Raw genomic sequence first — 11,864 nt, forward strand, 5'->3', positions numbered from 1 at the left:
AAAATTAAGTCCTCTTGTAGTTGCTGTTATGTATTTTTAAAATAGCTTCTCACGCTTATACAGAGTTCTGAGTAGATAGTAAGTCTTGGGCAAAAGGCTTAGGTTAGAATCCAGCTTCTACAAAGGATTTGCATTTATACCAGGCGTCCTTTGCGGACGCCTGGTATAAATGCAAACGTGAGGCCCTTGGTTCACAAGTTAAGAATTTCAAGAGAGCGACCACAGAGCATGAGGCTAAGTGCGGAGTCCTTCTGAATATGGGGTCCTGTGTCACGTGTGTGGGTCACGTGCTCTCGAAGCAGGTCCTAGGTGTAGGGAGCTGTGAGAATGAGCCCAGCTGTCAACTACAGCAGGTAGAGCAGGCGGATGACAACCCAATGACCTTGGAGCCTACAAACAGACTCCACATTTCATCCCACTGAAGAGGGACTGAGATAACAGTGGTTTAATTAAAGGGGAAGGGGCTAAGTTAGCCATTAGGGACTATCATGCAGACCACACATTCTTATATGCCTCCTCCTTTATTTATTAAATATATTTTTTTTATTGATTTCAGAGAGGAAGGGAGAGGGAGAGAGAAACATCAATGATGAGAGAAAATCATTGATCTGCTGTCTCCTGCACACCCCATACTGGGGACCAAGCCTGCAACCCAGGCAGGTGTTCTGACCGGGGATCGAACCGTGACCTCCTGGTTCATAGGTCAATGCTAAACATCTGCCTGACTCTGCATGCTCTTGTGGCATAACAGCCATAGATAATCCGTAAATAAATGGGCTTGGCTGTGTTCTAATAAAAGTTTACTTACAAAACCAGCTCTTGGGCCTATAGCTCTAGAACCAGTGGTTCTCAAACTGTCGTGTGCACAGCATCAGCTGGAGTAAGGCCTGGGAATTTGCATTTCTCAGGTGCTGCTGGTGCTGCTGGTCTAGGGATCACACTCCTTGAACTACTCCTAGAGACAAAAATGGGTCAAGTGGTTCTCATCTCCCAGTGGGAGGAGTTTGTAAGTCTTTTTCCCGCCTGGGATCACAAATTGGGCCTGAGAAATTTGGCAACTGAAAACTCAAGGATGTTTACATTGCTCCATTGCTGGGTATTTATACATTGATAAGAGTGGTTGGTTATTTAAATGTCAAGGGCCATTAATCTGCAGGAGGAATTTAGGGAAACTTTTAACACTGTATTTTTATCTCATTTCTTAAGCAAGAGCAAAGCTGGGAAGGAAGGTGGGGGGTGAGGGGAAGAGGTGGTCTAAGCATAGCAGATTTAAAAAAAAATATATTTCATTGATTTTTTTTCAGAGAGGAAGAGAGAGGGATGGAGAGTTAGAAACATTGGTGAAAGAGAATCATCGATCAGCTGCCTCTTGCATACCCCCTACTGGGGATGTGCCTGCAACCAAGGTACATGCCCTTGACCAGAATCGAACACAGGACCTTTCAGTCTGCAGGCTGATGCTCTATCCACTGAGCCAAACCGGTCTCGACAGCATAGCAGATTTTAAAGCATTTGCCATCCACTAATGTGCCTTGGTTTGGGTCCTAGTACTTTTTCCTATTACATATAGTGACCTGCTAGATATAATTTCCTGCCTGTTATTTTTTAAATATATTTTTTATTGATTTCAGAGGGTGAGAAAGATAAACATCAATGAGAGAATCATAGATCAGCTGCCTCCTGCACACCCCACACGGAGGATTGAGCCTACAACCCGGGCATGTGCCCTGACCGGAAACTGAACCATGACCTTCTGGTTTATAGGTCCATGCTCAACCACTGAGCCATGCCGGCCGGGCTATCAGCCAGTTATTGAAGATGCCTTACGGAGTCTTGGAGAAGCCTTAAAGAAGACAGTGACCTCTACTCTGCTGGGAGCAGTTGGATCCCACCTGAGTTAAAAAAAAAAATTCCCATTGCTTCAGCTGTCCACAGAAAGGCTGGGGTAAAGTCAGTGTTTTTCAACAAAGCATGCGCCAGCCCCAATTGCCAGTAGCACCAGGGTGAGAAACACTGGGCTCAGCCATGGCCAAGGCCCGTGGCTGCTCTGGCTCTGTAGTCCCCAAGTATCACCCCAATAAACCACCTTCCTTTTCTCCCTCAACCCCAGGTTGCTCATTCACTGCTTCCAATCTGCTAAAAAACATTTCTGGGCTCTCTTCAACAAAAAAAGAAATAATAATAATAATAATAATAATAATAATAATAATAATAATTGATTTGTCTATTCTGGTGTGGTGGAAAGTCAGAAGAACAGTGCTGAATTTATGACCTATGGGTCCTTGGGCAAGTGACCTGGTTTCCCTGAGCTCTGTTATCCTCACTGGAGAGTGGTGATAGTTGTACCTGCCTCCATTAGTCGATAATTATGGGAAGCAAAGGATGAAATGCAAATGCAAATGCAAGCTGTGGTTCTAGTTTGCACTTCAGTAAGGCACACATTCCCAGAACCTACAGGTTCTGTTTCATTTGTAGGGACTGTATTATGATATAACTAGATGCCCGGTGCATGAATTCATGCACTGGTGGGGTTCCTCAGCCTGGCCTGCATCCTCTTGCAATCCAGGACCCCTCGGGGGATGTTGGAGAGCTGGTTTTGGCTCAATCCATGCAGGCCAGGCTGAGGGACCCCACTGGTGCACAACAGATTGATGAATCTCCCCCATTCCCTCTGAGATTCATCAGTCTGTTTCATGTTTCCATGCCTGTGCATTGAGCATCTGCCCCCTGGTGATCATTGTGAGTCATAGCTACCAGCTGGTCAGCTGATTAGGCTTTTATATACATAGATCAATAATAATAATAATAGGAATCATTATTGTTTATTGAGCATCTACCCTGTTTCCCCGAAAATAAGACAGTGTCTTATATTAAATTTTTCTCCCAAAGTTGTGCTAGGTCTTATTTTCAGGGGATGTCTTATCTTTCCATGCGCTAGGTCTTATTTTCAGAGGATGTCTTATTTCCGGGGAAACATGGTATTACATACCAGAAACTATATGAGACTTTTTGCTTCGATTACTTTCACTTTGACAACAACCCTAGAAAAAGTATCCTTTTATAGCCGAGGCTACTGATGCTCAGAGAATGTAATAATTTGCCTGAGGTTTTGGAGCCAGAAGGAGATGGAACAGGATGTGAAGCCAGCCCTTCTAACTCCAAGCCTGGGCTTTTCTACTGCCTCCTGCTTTGGCCAGCTGCCACTGCTCCCCTGAGGCTGGACCTGAGGTATCTGTGAACATGACATCTTCCTCTCAGGAGGAGGAGCTTATGCTGAGATCGGAAAGCTCTGCCCATCTCTTCTCCTCATTGATGTAATCATGTTTATGACTTTCCTAAACTTTAAAAAAATACACAAGAAAATTTAAATAAATATTACCCCCCCCCCTTTTTTTTTTTTTTACTTAAAAGTAACTGTGGCAGAAACACTGTTTTGTGGTCACCAAATTCTCCCTTTTTTTCTCTAAGTAACACAGGACAATTCTATTTCCCAGCTTCTTTTCCTGTTTGGTTGAGGCCATGTGAGGTTCTGGCTGACAGGAGGTATGCAGAAGTGATTACACCATCTGGGGACCTGCCCACACAACTTCCTGAGCCTTTTATACTCGTTCTTTTGTTCTGGCTTTAAAGACCACGTGATTAAGATGAGGACATCTAGATCTCTGAGGCATCTGACACTCCTTGAGTTGTGCCACGAGCAAGAAATGAACATTATATTAAGCTACTAAGATGTCCCAGTTTGTTACAGCATACAATGTGCCCATTTGAACAAAGGAAATCACTTTATTTTACTTCTAACAAGACATCCTGAAGACCTTTCCATTGGATTAATAGGTACACAGGATTCCATTTGGTAGATGCATTACAGTCTATTTACTTAGTGGCTTTACAATGGACATGGCTTATGTCCAATCTCTTGTTATTACACACATATGTCATTATGTAAACATGCAGACTGGAGAATGTCTTAAGTGGCTGATGTTGAAAGCAGGAGAAAATTTAACAAGGGGAGCACAACAGGGTTGCAGCAATATGGGGGACCCAGTTGATTTTGGATGCCGTAAATGTGTTGAGTAGAAATATCGATATGAGGAATTCTATGCTTCTTCGCTAATGCTATTCAGCAAGTCAGGAGCAGCTTGGGAAAAGCTGGGCAGGTGGGCCCATTGAGGATGGGGTTTTGGCAGGCTGACTTGAGAGCTGGCCAACAGGCAAGGGGAATGAAGACCTGGGCAAGAGAGTGGTTCAAATGTTGGTCCAAGTTATCAAAGCAGATAGGGAAGGGAGTAAATAAAGGAAGAAGGTATGTGGTAAGGAGAAAGTTTAGAGTCCAGTGGGCTAGAGTCTTGATGAGTCTGAAGATCCAAAGTAGTGGAAGTGAGTGAGAGTTGCAAGGAAGAAGTCTGTAGTCGAGTGTTAAGAGTTTGTGATTTCAGAGGTGACAGCAGGTGTTCTATCCAACAAAGACTAGCTTTAGGAAGTGACGATGTGGCCAATATGGAATAGAAGGGAAGGTCATAATTGGTGAAGAGAGCAAGGGAATTAGAGGCAGGATTTTCTATGCGACATTCACTGCAATGTTCGAGGCTTCTGGGAATATGACAGGACTAAGTGTGAAAAGTAGGATTATGAGCCAGACACCAAAATATTTAAAAGCCTTCTGGGGTTGAACTTGGAATCCATGAATATCTAAATGGTCTATGAATGGGATACATAAAAATCTGGACATTGCCTGCTGCCAGACAGCTGTAGGCATTTCCCCCAACCTGATATCCAAACCTTACCTTTGATATGTATATCTGCTTTTCTACAGGGCAAAATACGTTACTAAAAAGCTAGGGGTCCAGAGATTGGAAGAACTTAGTTACTAAAGCTAAGCCTTCCCTGCTACGCTGAAGAAATGCCTTTCAAATTTATATTTTGTGTCTAGTCTCATTAATTTACACGCAGCCCCTTCTCCAGACTCCTGACCCCTTCTAGATGCTGAAAACGACTCTAGAACTCATGTATGTGTGTTTGCACATTTTATTAGGAAAGGGCTCGTGATCCTCTCCCCCACCCCCTAAATTTAATAACCACAACTCTCGAAAAGTGGTGACAGAACTTTGTGTGATGATGACAAATGTTTTGTCTGTGCTGTCAATACGCCAATATGGTAGCCAATAGACACTGTGGCTACTGACCACTGGAACATGGCTATTGTGACTGAGGAACTGCACTTCAACTAAACTTAAATTCAAATAGCCACAGCTAGTGAACAGTGCAACTCTACTTATATGGCTAATAGAAAAGCATATATTTTGTGTTTCAGCAGCAAAGATCAATTTTGTCTATGGTATCTTCACAGATGACATCTGTATTTTGATGCACTTTCTTCAATTACATAGGACTTAGCTTCTGTGTTTTACTGACTTGCACATTGCTGCTTAATTTTCTCTATTAAAGTGCTATTCGTCCATTTGACGATAGCCACTTACATATGATAGATTTTCTCATGTCTCTTGCTTTCCCTATCAGTTCTAGGTAAATAGGGCTTCAAGTTATCTTATAAACCTGAAACCCAGGTTGTAGGTCCTCTGGAATTAGCAGTTAGCGAATCCGCTGAGCCTGATTCTCCGAATTGTTTTGGTATTCTCTCCACATAGCTGTGCTTCTATTCTGAGCCCTTTCCTCTCACATCAGAAGCCAACAAGAGGGACTGGGTAGAAGAGTCTTGTAGGAGATTAGTCCTTGCTCAAAAGTCTTCAATGCCCTATCTTCCCAAGTTCCTTCAAATGCCTCAGTCTGGCCCTCAGGGTCCTCCCACGGAGGCACTTCCCATTATTCTCAATTGTAACTCGGCATCAGGTCATATTTCTCAGACACAGCCCATGTTTTCACTTCTCACTCCTTGCCTTCCTTCTTCCTTTCTGGATCCTACCATTGGGATGTTAAAAAATGATGAAAAAAAGACAATTTAGGTGATCTAAATAAACATTAACACTCCATGAACTGCACAGTCTCCATTTGGAGTTCTGCAAAATGGGACAGGAAGTTCTGAGAGGATAAAGAATAATAATTAAAAAAACACACGAGAAAAATAGAAAATATCTGATTGGCTGGAACTACAGTCAACCTTGTTTGTGGTGAGAAGGCCCAGATTTAGTTTGGCATTTGGGGATGGGCTGACTGGACATACTGTATTTCTGGTCAAGAGGAATATTTACAGGGACATGACAGTTATCTAAGTTTTTATTGTTAATCCTCACTTGAGGATATTTTTCCATTGATTTTTAGAGAGAGTGGAGGGGGTGGGGGGGGGAAAGAATGGGGGAGAGAGAGAGAGAGAGAGAGAGAGAGAGAGAGAGAGAGAGAGAGAGAAAGAGATAATAAGAGAAACATTATGTGAGAGAGACATCAATTGGTTGTCTCTTTCACAAATCTCAACCAAGGCCAGGGATTGAGCCTGCAACCCAGGTATGTGCTCTTGACCAGAATCAAACCTGGGACCCTTCAGTCTGCAGGCCGATGCTCTATCCATTGAGCCAAACTGGCTAGGGCCAGATATCTAACTTTTGATTTGTTGATGTGGCACCTTGGGTGGCAGGGGCTCCATCTTGAGCCTAGAAATATATTTTAACTCTGATAAGATCCCCTCTAACACCATCTCCTCTATGAACCATTGTCTGCTTTCTTTCCAAATATGAGCTCTCTTCCCTTGGACCCTACTGTGTTATACTTTTTTTAAGAGGCTTGGATATTTTTGAATAGTATAGTCCACTTAACTAGGCTAATAGCACCTTGAAGGTAGGTATTATTCTATATTATACTTTTTTTTTTTTTACTTTAAAAAGAATTTTAGTTGGCTTTCAAAGATATACAGTAGTATATTTGATAGAAACATTAACCATGAAAAAACAAAAATAAGCTTGTCTCTAGGGCCTAAAGTCTTGTGAAAAGAGCCACTCTCCAGACCTTCAATGCCAGTCAATGATAATGTCCCTGTTGGGATAATAAGTGTGGTATAATTGAATGCACTCAGCTTGATCATTAAAATAAATGAAGAGCTGCATATTATTGCTTGCTGCCAGACAGCTGTAGGCATTTTCCCCAACCTGATAACTAAACCTTACCTTTGATATGTATATCTGCTTTACTATATGGAAAAATGTGTTAATAAAAAGCTAGGGGTCCAGAGACTAGGGGAATTTAGTTACTAAAGCTAAACCTTCCCTGGCTCCCCCCCCTAAAAATGCCTTCTCATACACTCTTTTTCTCTCACTGTTCTCACCTATCCAGCATTTCTTTTTTTCCCTCCCCAGGGCAGTGGTGAGCGAAGTGACAATCATCATTCATTCAATCTCCTACTTCAAAATGTTTTTCTAAAAATGTTAGTCCTTCCATCTAAGTAACACAGTAAACTGATGAACACAGTGGATCCATAGACATGGAAGCATGGAAGCAATATATCCAGTCCCCTAAAATATATGGTTAACAAGACTTTCAAATCCTTGTTTGGACATGAACCTTGACTTGCCAGTGGTTAGAAGTGCCTTTTTGGAAGTCAGCCATCCATTGGAGAAGACAAGAGTGAAGTCTGTTCTCATGACAGATGTACACTTCTGTTTGCCATCTTCAGTTAACGCTTACATACATGTTTACTCGGCAGTCTCTTCAGCAAGTATGAGTAGGAAGCACGTATGTGCTTTGTACCTGCCGGAAATGTTTATTTTGAATGAAGATCTGTTGCTGCCTCTTTTCTTAACAATGCCAAGTGTTTTGCTTTGCTTACAGTCCGGCACTGAGAAAATAGATACGTCTGCTTTTTCCTTTTATACCCGTCATATTTTACTGTTAGTTTTAAGTACCATGCTAGTTTGTTCTCATGACATCTGGTGGCATCCGGCATTTCAGAAGAGAAAATGACTTGCTGTATTGTGAAGGTAGTTATGTGGCATTGTATTTGGTTGGTGTCAGATGCCATTACTTGGCTGCTCAGATGAGGCTTTCAGCCCTGGCCAGTGGGCCTCAGTTGGTTGGTTGGAATGTCATCCCATACACCCAAAGGTCGTGGGTTCGATTCCCTGTCACATGCCCAGGTTGTGGGCTCAGTCCCCGGTTGGGTATGTGCAAGAGGCAACCAATAGGTCTCTCTCAATTGCAGGGGAAAGAGCTGAAGACTTGGAACTAACAGTTGGGGAGTTTGTACTGGTCTGAAAAATGGGATAGGAAATTATAGATTATTTAAATGCCTTTATACTTTTCTGTATTTTCTAAATTTTATACAGATAGCATAGGTTGATGTTATAATGAGACAAAAGCAGGAAATATCACAAAATTATTCAATTACAGTCTGTGATAGCAAGGGAAATGATTTTGTCATAATGTTGATACCAAGTTACAGAGAGAAAGTATTTCTTCTCTGTAGAAAGAAACGGAATCTTTGCAAAGATGAAAGAGTAGAAGAATATTAATAGAGGCATTGATAGAGAATATTAATAAAAATATTATGAGAATACACATTAATTTTTCATCTTCTTTAAATTCTTTTGTAAATTCCAGATTTTCTATAAGGATTGTATGTTATGTTTAAAATATTCTAGAAAAACATAACTTTAAAATAAAGCCAAAACTATCTAAAAACAAAAACACAAAAAAGTAACTGATTATACTTTGGGTCTCAATTGTTTTGCTTCTGCTCTGTTTACTGAGCAGTTTTTGCTTCAATGTGACCCCTAGTTCCCTAGGGGGGGAAGTTGTATCAGGTTTAGACATAAAAAATGGGACAGGTGCAAAGTATGGGAGCAAAAGCACAAAACTGGAAGGGGGTGGGAAAACCAAGGAGCCAAACAACCACAATAGAGGTGATCTCTGCCAGGGCACTAGTGACTTGTGAGGTGGGATCATTCTTTGTCATAGGGCTGTGCACTGTAGGGTGTTTAGCAGCATCCCTGGTCTCTGTCCACTAGATGTCAGTAGCAACTCACCTTTCCACTTGTGACAAAGAAAAATGTCTCCAGCCGAAACCGGTTTGGCTCAACTGATAGAGCACTGGCTTGCGGACTGAAAGGTCTGGGGTTCGATTCTGGTCAAGGGCATGTACCTTGGTTGCGGGCACATCCTCAGTGGGGGTGTGCAAAAGGCAGCTAATCTATGATTCTCTCTCATCGATGTTTCTAACTCTCTATCCCTCTCTCTTCCTCTCTGTAAAAAAAATCAATAAAATATATATTAAAAAAGAAAAAAAAAAGAAAAATGTCTCCAGACATGACAAATAACCCTGGAGAACAAAAGCACCCCTAGCTGAGAACCTAGCATGGCTCAGTGGTTGAGTGTGGACTTATGAACCAGGAGGTCATGGTTTGATTCCCAGTCAGGGCACATGCCTGGGTTACAGGATCCATCCCCAGTGATTCTCTCTCATCATTAATGTTTCTATTTCTTTGTCCCTCTCCTTCTCTAAAATCAATTATATATATGAAATAAATAAAGGTTTCCTAAAATGGGTTTTTCCCTTTGGACTCTGTGGATATGGTTGCTTTTAGTCAAGTTTTCTTAATCTCTGCACTATTTATATTTTGGTCTCAATAATTTTTGATTGTGGGGGCTGCCCTGCAAATTATAAGATGTCTAGTCTCACCCACTATATGCCAATTCCACCCCACCTCCACCCCTGGGGAGCAAAACTTTATGGAAAAGTGTTATAAACTGAGGACAGCTGGTGTGCAGTTATCAGCTAGCACTTGAACATTTCTTCAGCAACACTTAATCTTATTCCTCACAGAGGACCAGCCTTCTTTCTCGAGTCTCAATGCCACCACCAGGGAACATTTCTGAGAAAAGACTGGGTATTACTTTAGTGAGATGTTCCTTGATGTTTGGCATCCATAATGTCCTTAGTGGGTTATCTACACTATCAGGAGTTTCATGTGGGCCATCCATTTATGAAAAGAAATCAAGTGATCATAATTTAAAAGTACAAATAACATATCTTAATAGTTAGTAACAGATTCATACTAATTAATATGGGAAAAGGAACACATTATTTATAATCTAGCACCAAGGTGGCAAAGATTAGCCAGTTGTTCACCAAATCATTTTCCTTCTCCCCATGGGCAGACAGCTGGACTACATTTCTCAGCCTCCCTTGCAGCTAGGTTTGGCCATGTGACTGCCATGTGACTGAGTGCTGGCTAGTGGAAGGTGAGGGGAAGTGTGGGGTCCTTCACTGTGCTACCTTTTCTTTGAAGTTCTCTGCCCCACCCAATGTCCTTCTGAATTTCCAGATCTCACAAAAAAATGAATGAGGGGCTTCTAGTGTGGGCCTTAAAGATATACTCAATTTATTAAGATATGATATTTGTAAGGGGTACCACCTATACAATGTTGAATGCCCCACATTCTGGTTGGTTTAGATGTTATCAACCTCTCTTCAGATCTACCTCTTTCCCCCCAATCTGAGGTGTCTGAGCAGATAGCATCGGACCCGAATGTTAGTCCAGAAAGATCCATTTTTCCCTTAGTTTATCAAGAAGGGAAGACTGAATCTTGAGGAGCAAAAGCATTTGTTCTGAACAACTGGAAGCTTAGAGTTGTCTTTTCCTGAGATGCGGGAGGCCTGCAGAAGAAATAGGTTCCACTTCATACATGAATACAAACCCCTCCCCAAGCTCTCCACAAACTGCTTAGGATCCAAAGGGAAGGGTCTTGTACTCATAGGCATGCAAATCTGAAAATGGTATGCATTTTTGCCAGACTATTATATAGGTGCTGTTGTGTCTTTCTCAGAGCAGCACATCTGGAGGCATATAATGTCCATCTGTCCTACATTGTCAAGTTCAATGTATTTGCATAGTATTCATGGCAGTGTGGATGCACCATAGTTTATTCACCTACTCTCCTATGACTGAACAGATAATGTTGCAAAGAATGACTGCTTGCATACAAGAGTGGGCAAAAGTAGGTTTACAGTGTAACACAAATAAATAATACAAGAACAAACTTTTTCACAACTGTAAACTTACTTTTGCCCACCCCTGTATGTACTTTCATATTGTTAGAGGTGAAGTTCAGGGTCAATTCCTACAAGTGGCATTGGTGTGTCAGAGGCGAGGGCATATGTAGTTGTGATATTGTGATTAATCATAAGAAATATATATTTGATCTTCATCCCATTTGACACAGGCTGTAGATTGCATTTGGGTTAACTCTAACGTAAAATGCCTGGGTCAATGAGTTGATATCTCAGTGGATATTCCGAGGAAAGCACACTGAGCTACATTACTTACCTTTCATTAGAGTTGGGCACTTATATTTATTGTAAATCCTTTTCTCCATGCAGTGTTTGTGAGCAAAGCCATTGAGTTTTCACTATGTGAGAACTATATATATATTTCTTTCCTAGAGAAACAAACCAAGGAATCTAATAACAAGTCTTAATTAGTTTACTGGGGGAAAAAAGAAAAAGAATGAGATGCTGGCCAGAGACTGTTCCTACCCAAAAAAGGCTCTGCTTCCTAGAAATGGTTTTATTTTCAGTCAAACTGTCTCGGATCCCTGAGGCCCACAGGCGCCCTCCCAAGCCATGGTTCCCCCTTAGCAGGGGAGGTGGACTTTTCTCAGTCCGGTTAAAACAGTTGAAATCCTAAGTTGGCTTCCCTATTTATAATTTAGAAAATTTATTTAAATTTACTTATTGGTTTTAGAGAGAGAGGAAGGGAGAGAAAGAGAGAAAAAAAAAAAACACATAGATTTTTTGTTCCATTTATTGATGCTTTCGTTGCTTGATTCTAGTATGTGCCCTGGCCGGGAAGGAACCTGCAACTTTGGTTCATGGGGAAGATGCTCTAACCAACTAAGGTACCTGGCCACGGCCTAGCCTCCCT

This window comes from Pipistrellus hanaki (assembly GCF_964339955.1).
Source record: "Pipistrellus hanaki genome assembly, chromosome: X".
Lineage (NCBI taxonomy): Eukaryota > Metazoa > Chordata > Mammalia > Chiroptera > Vespertilionidae > Pipistrellus > Pipistrellus hanaki.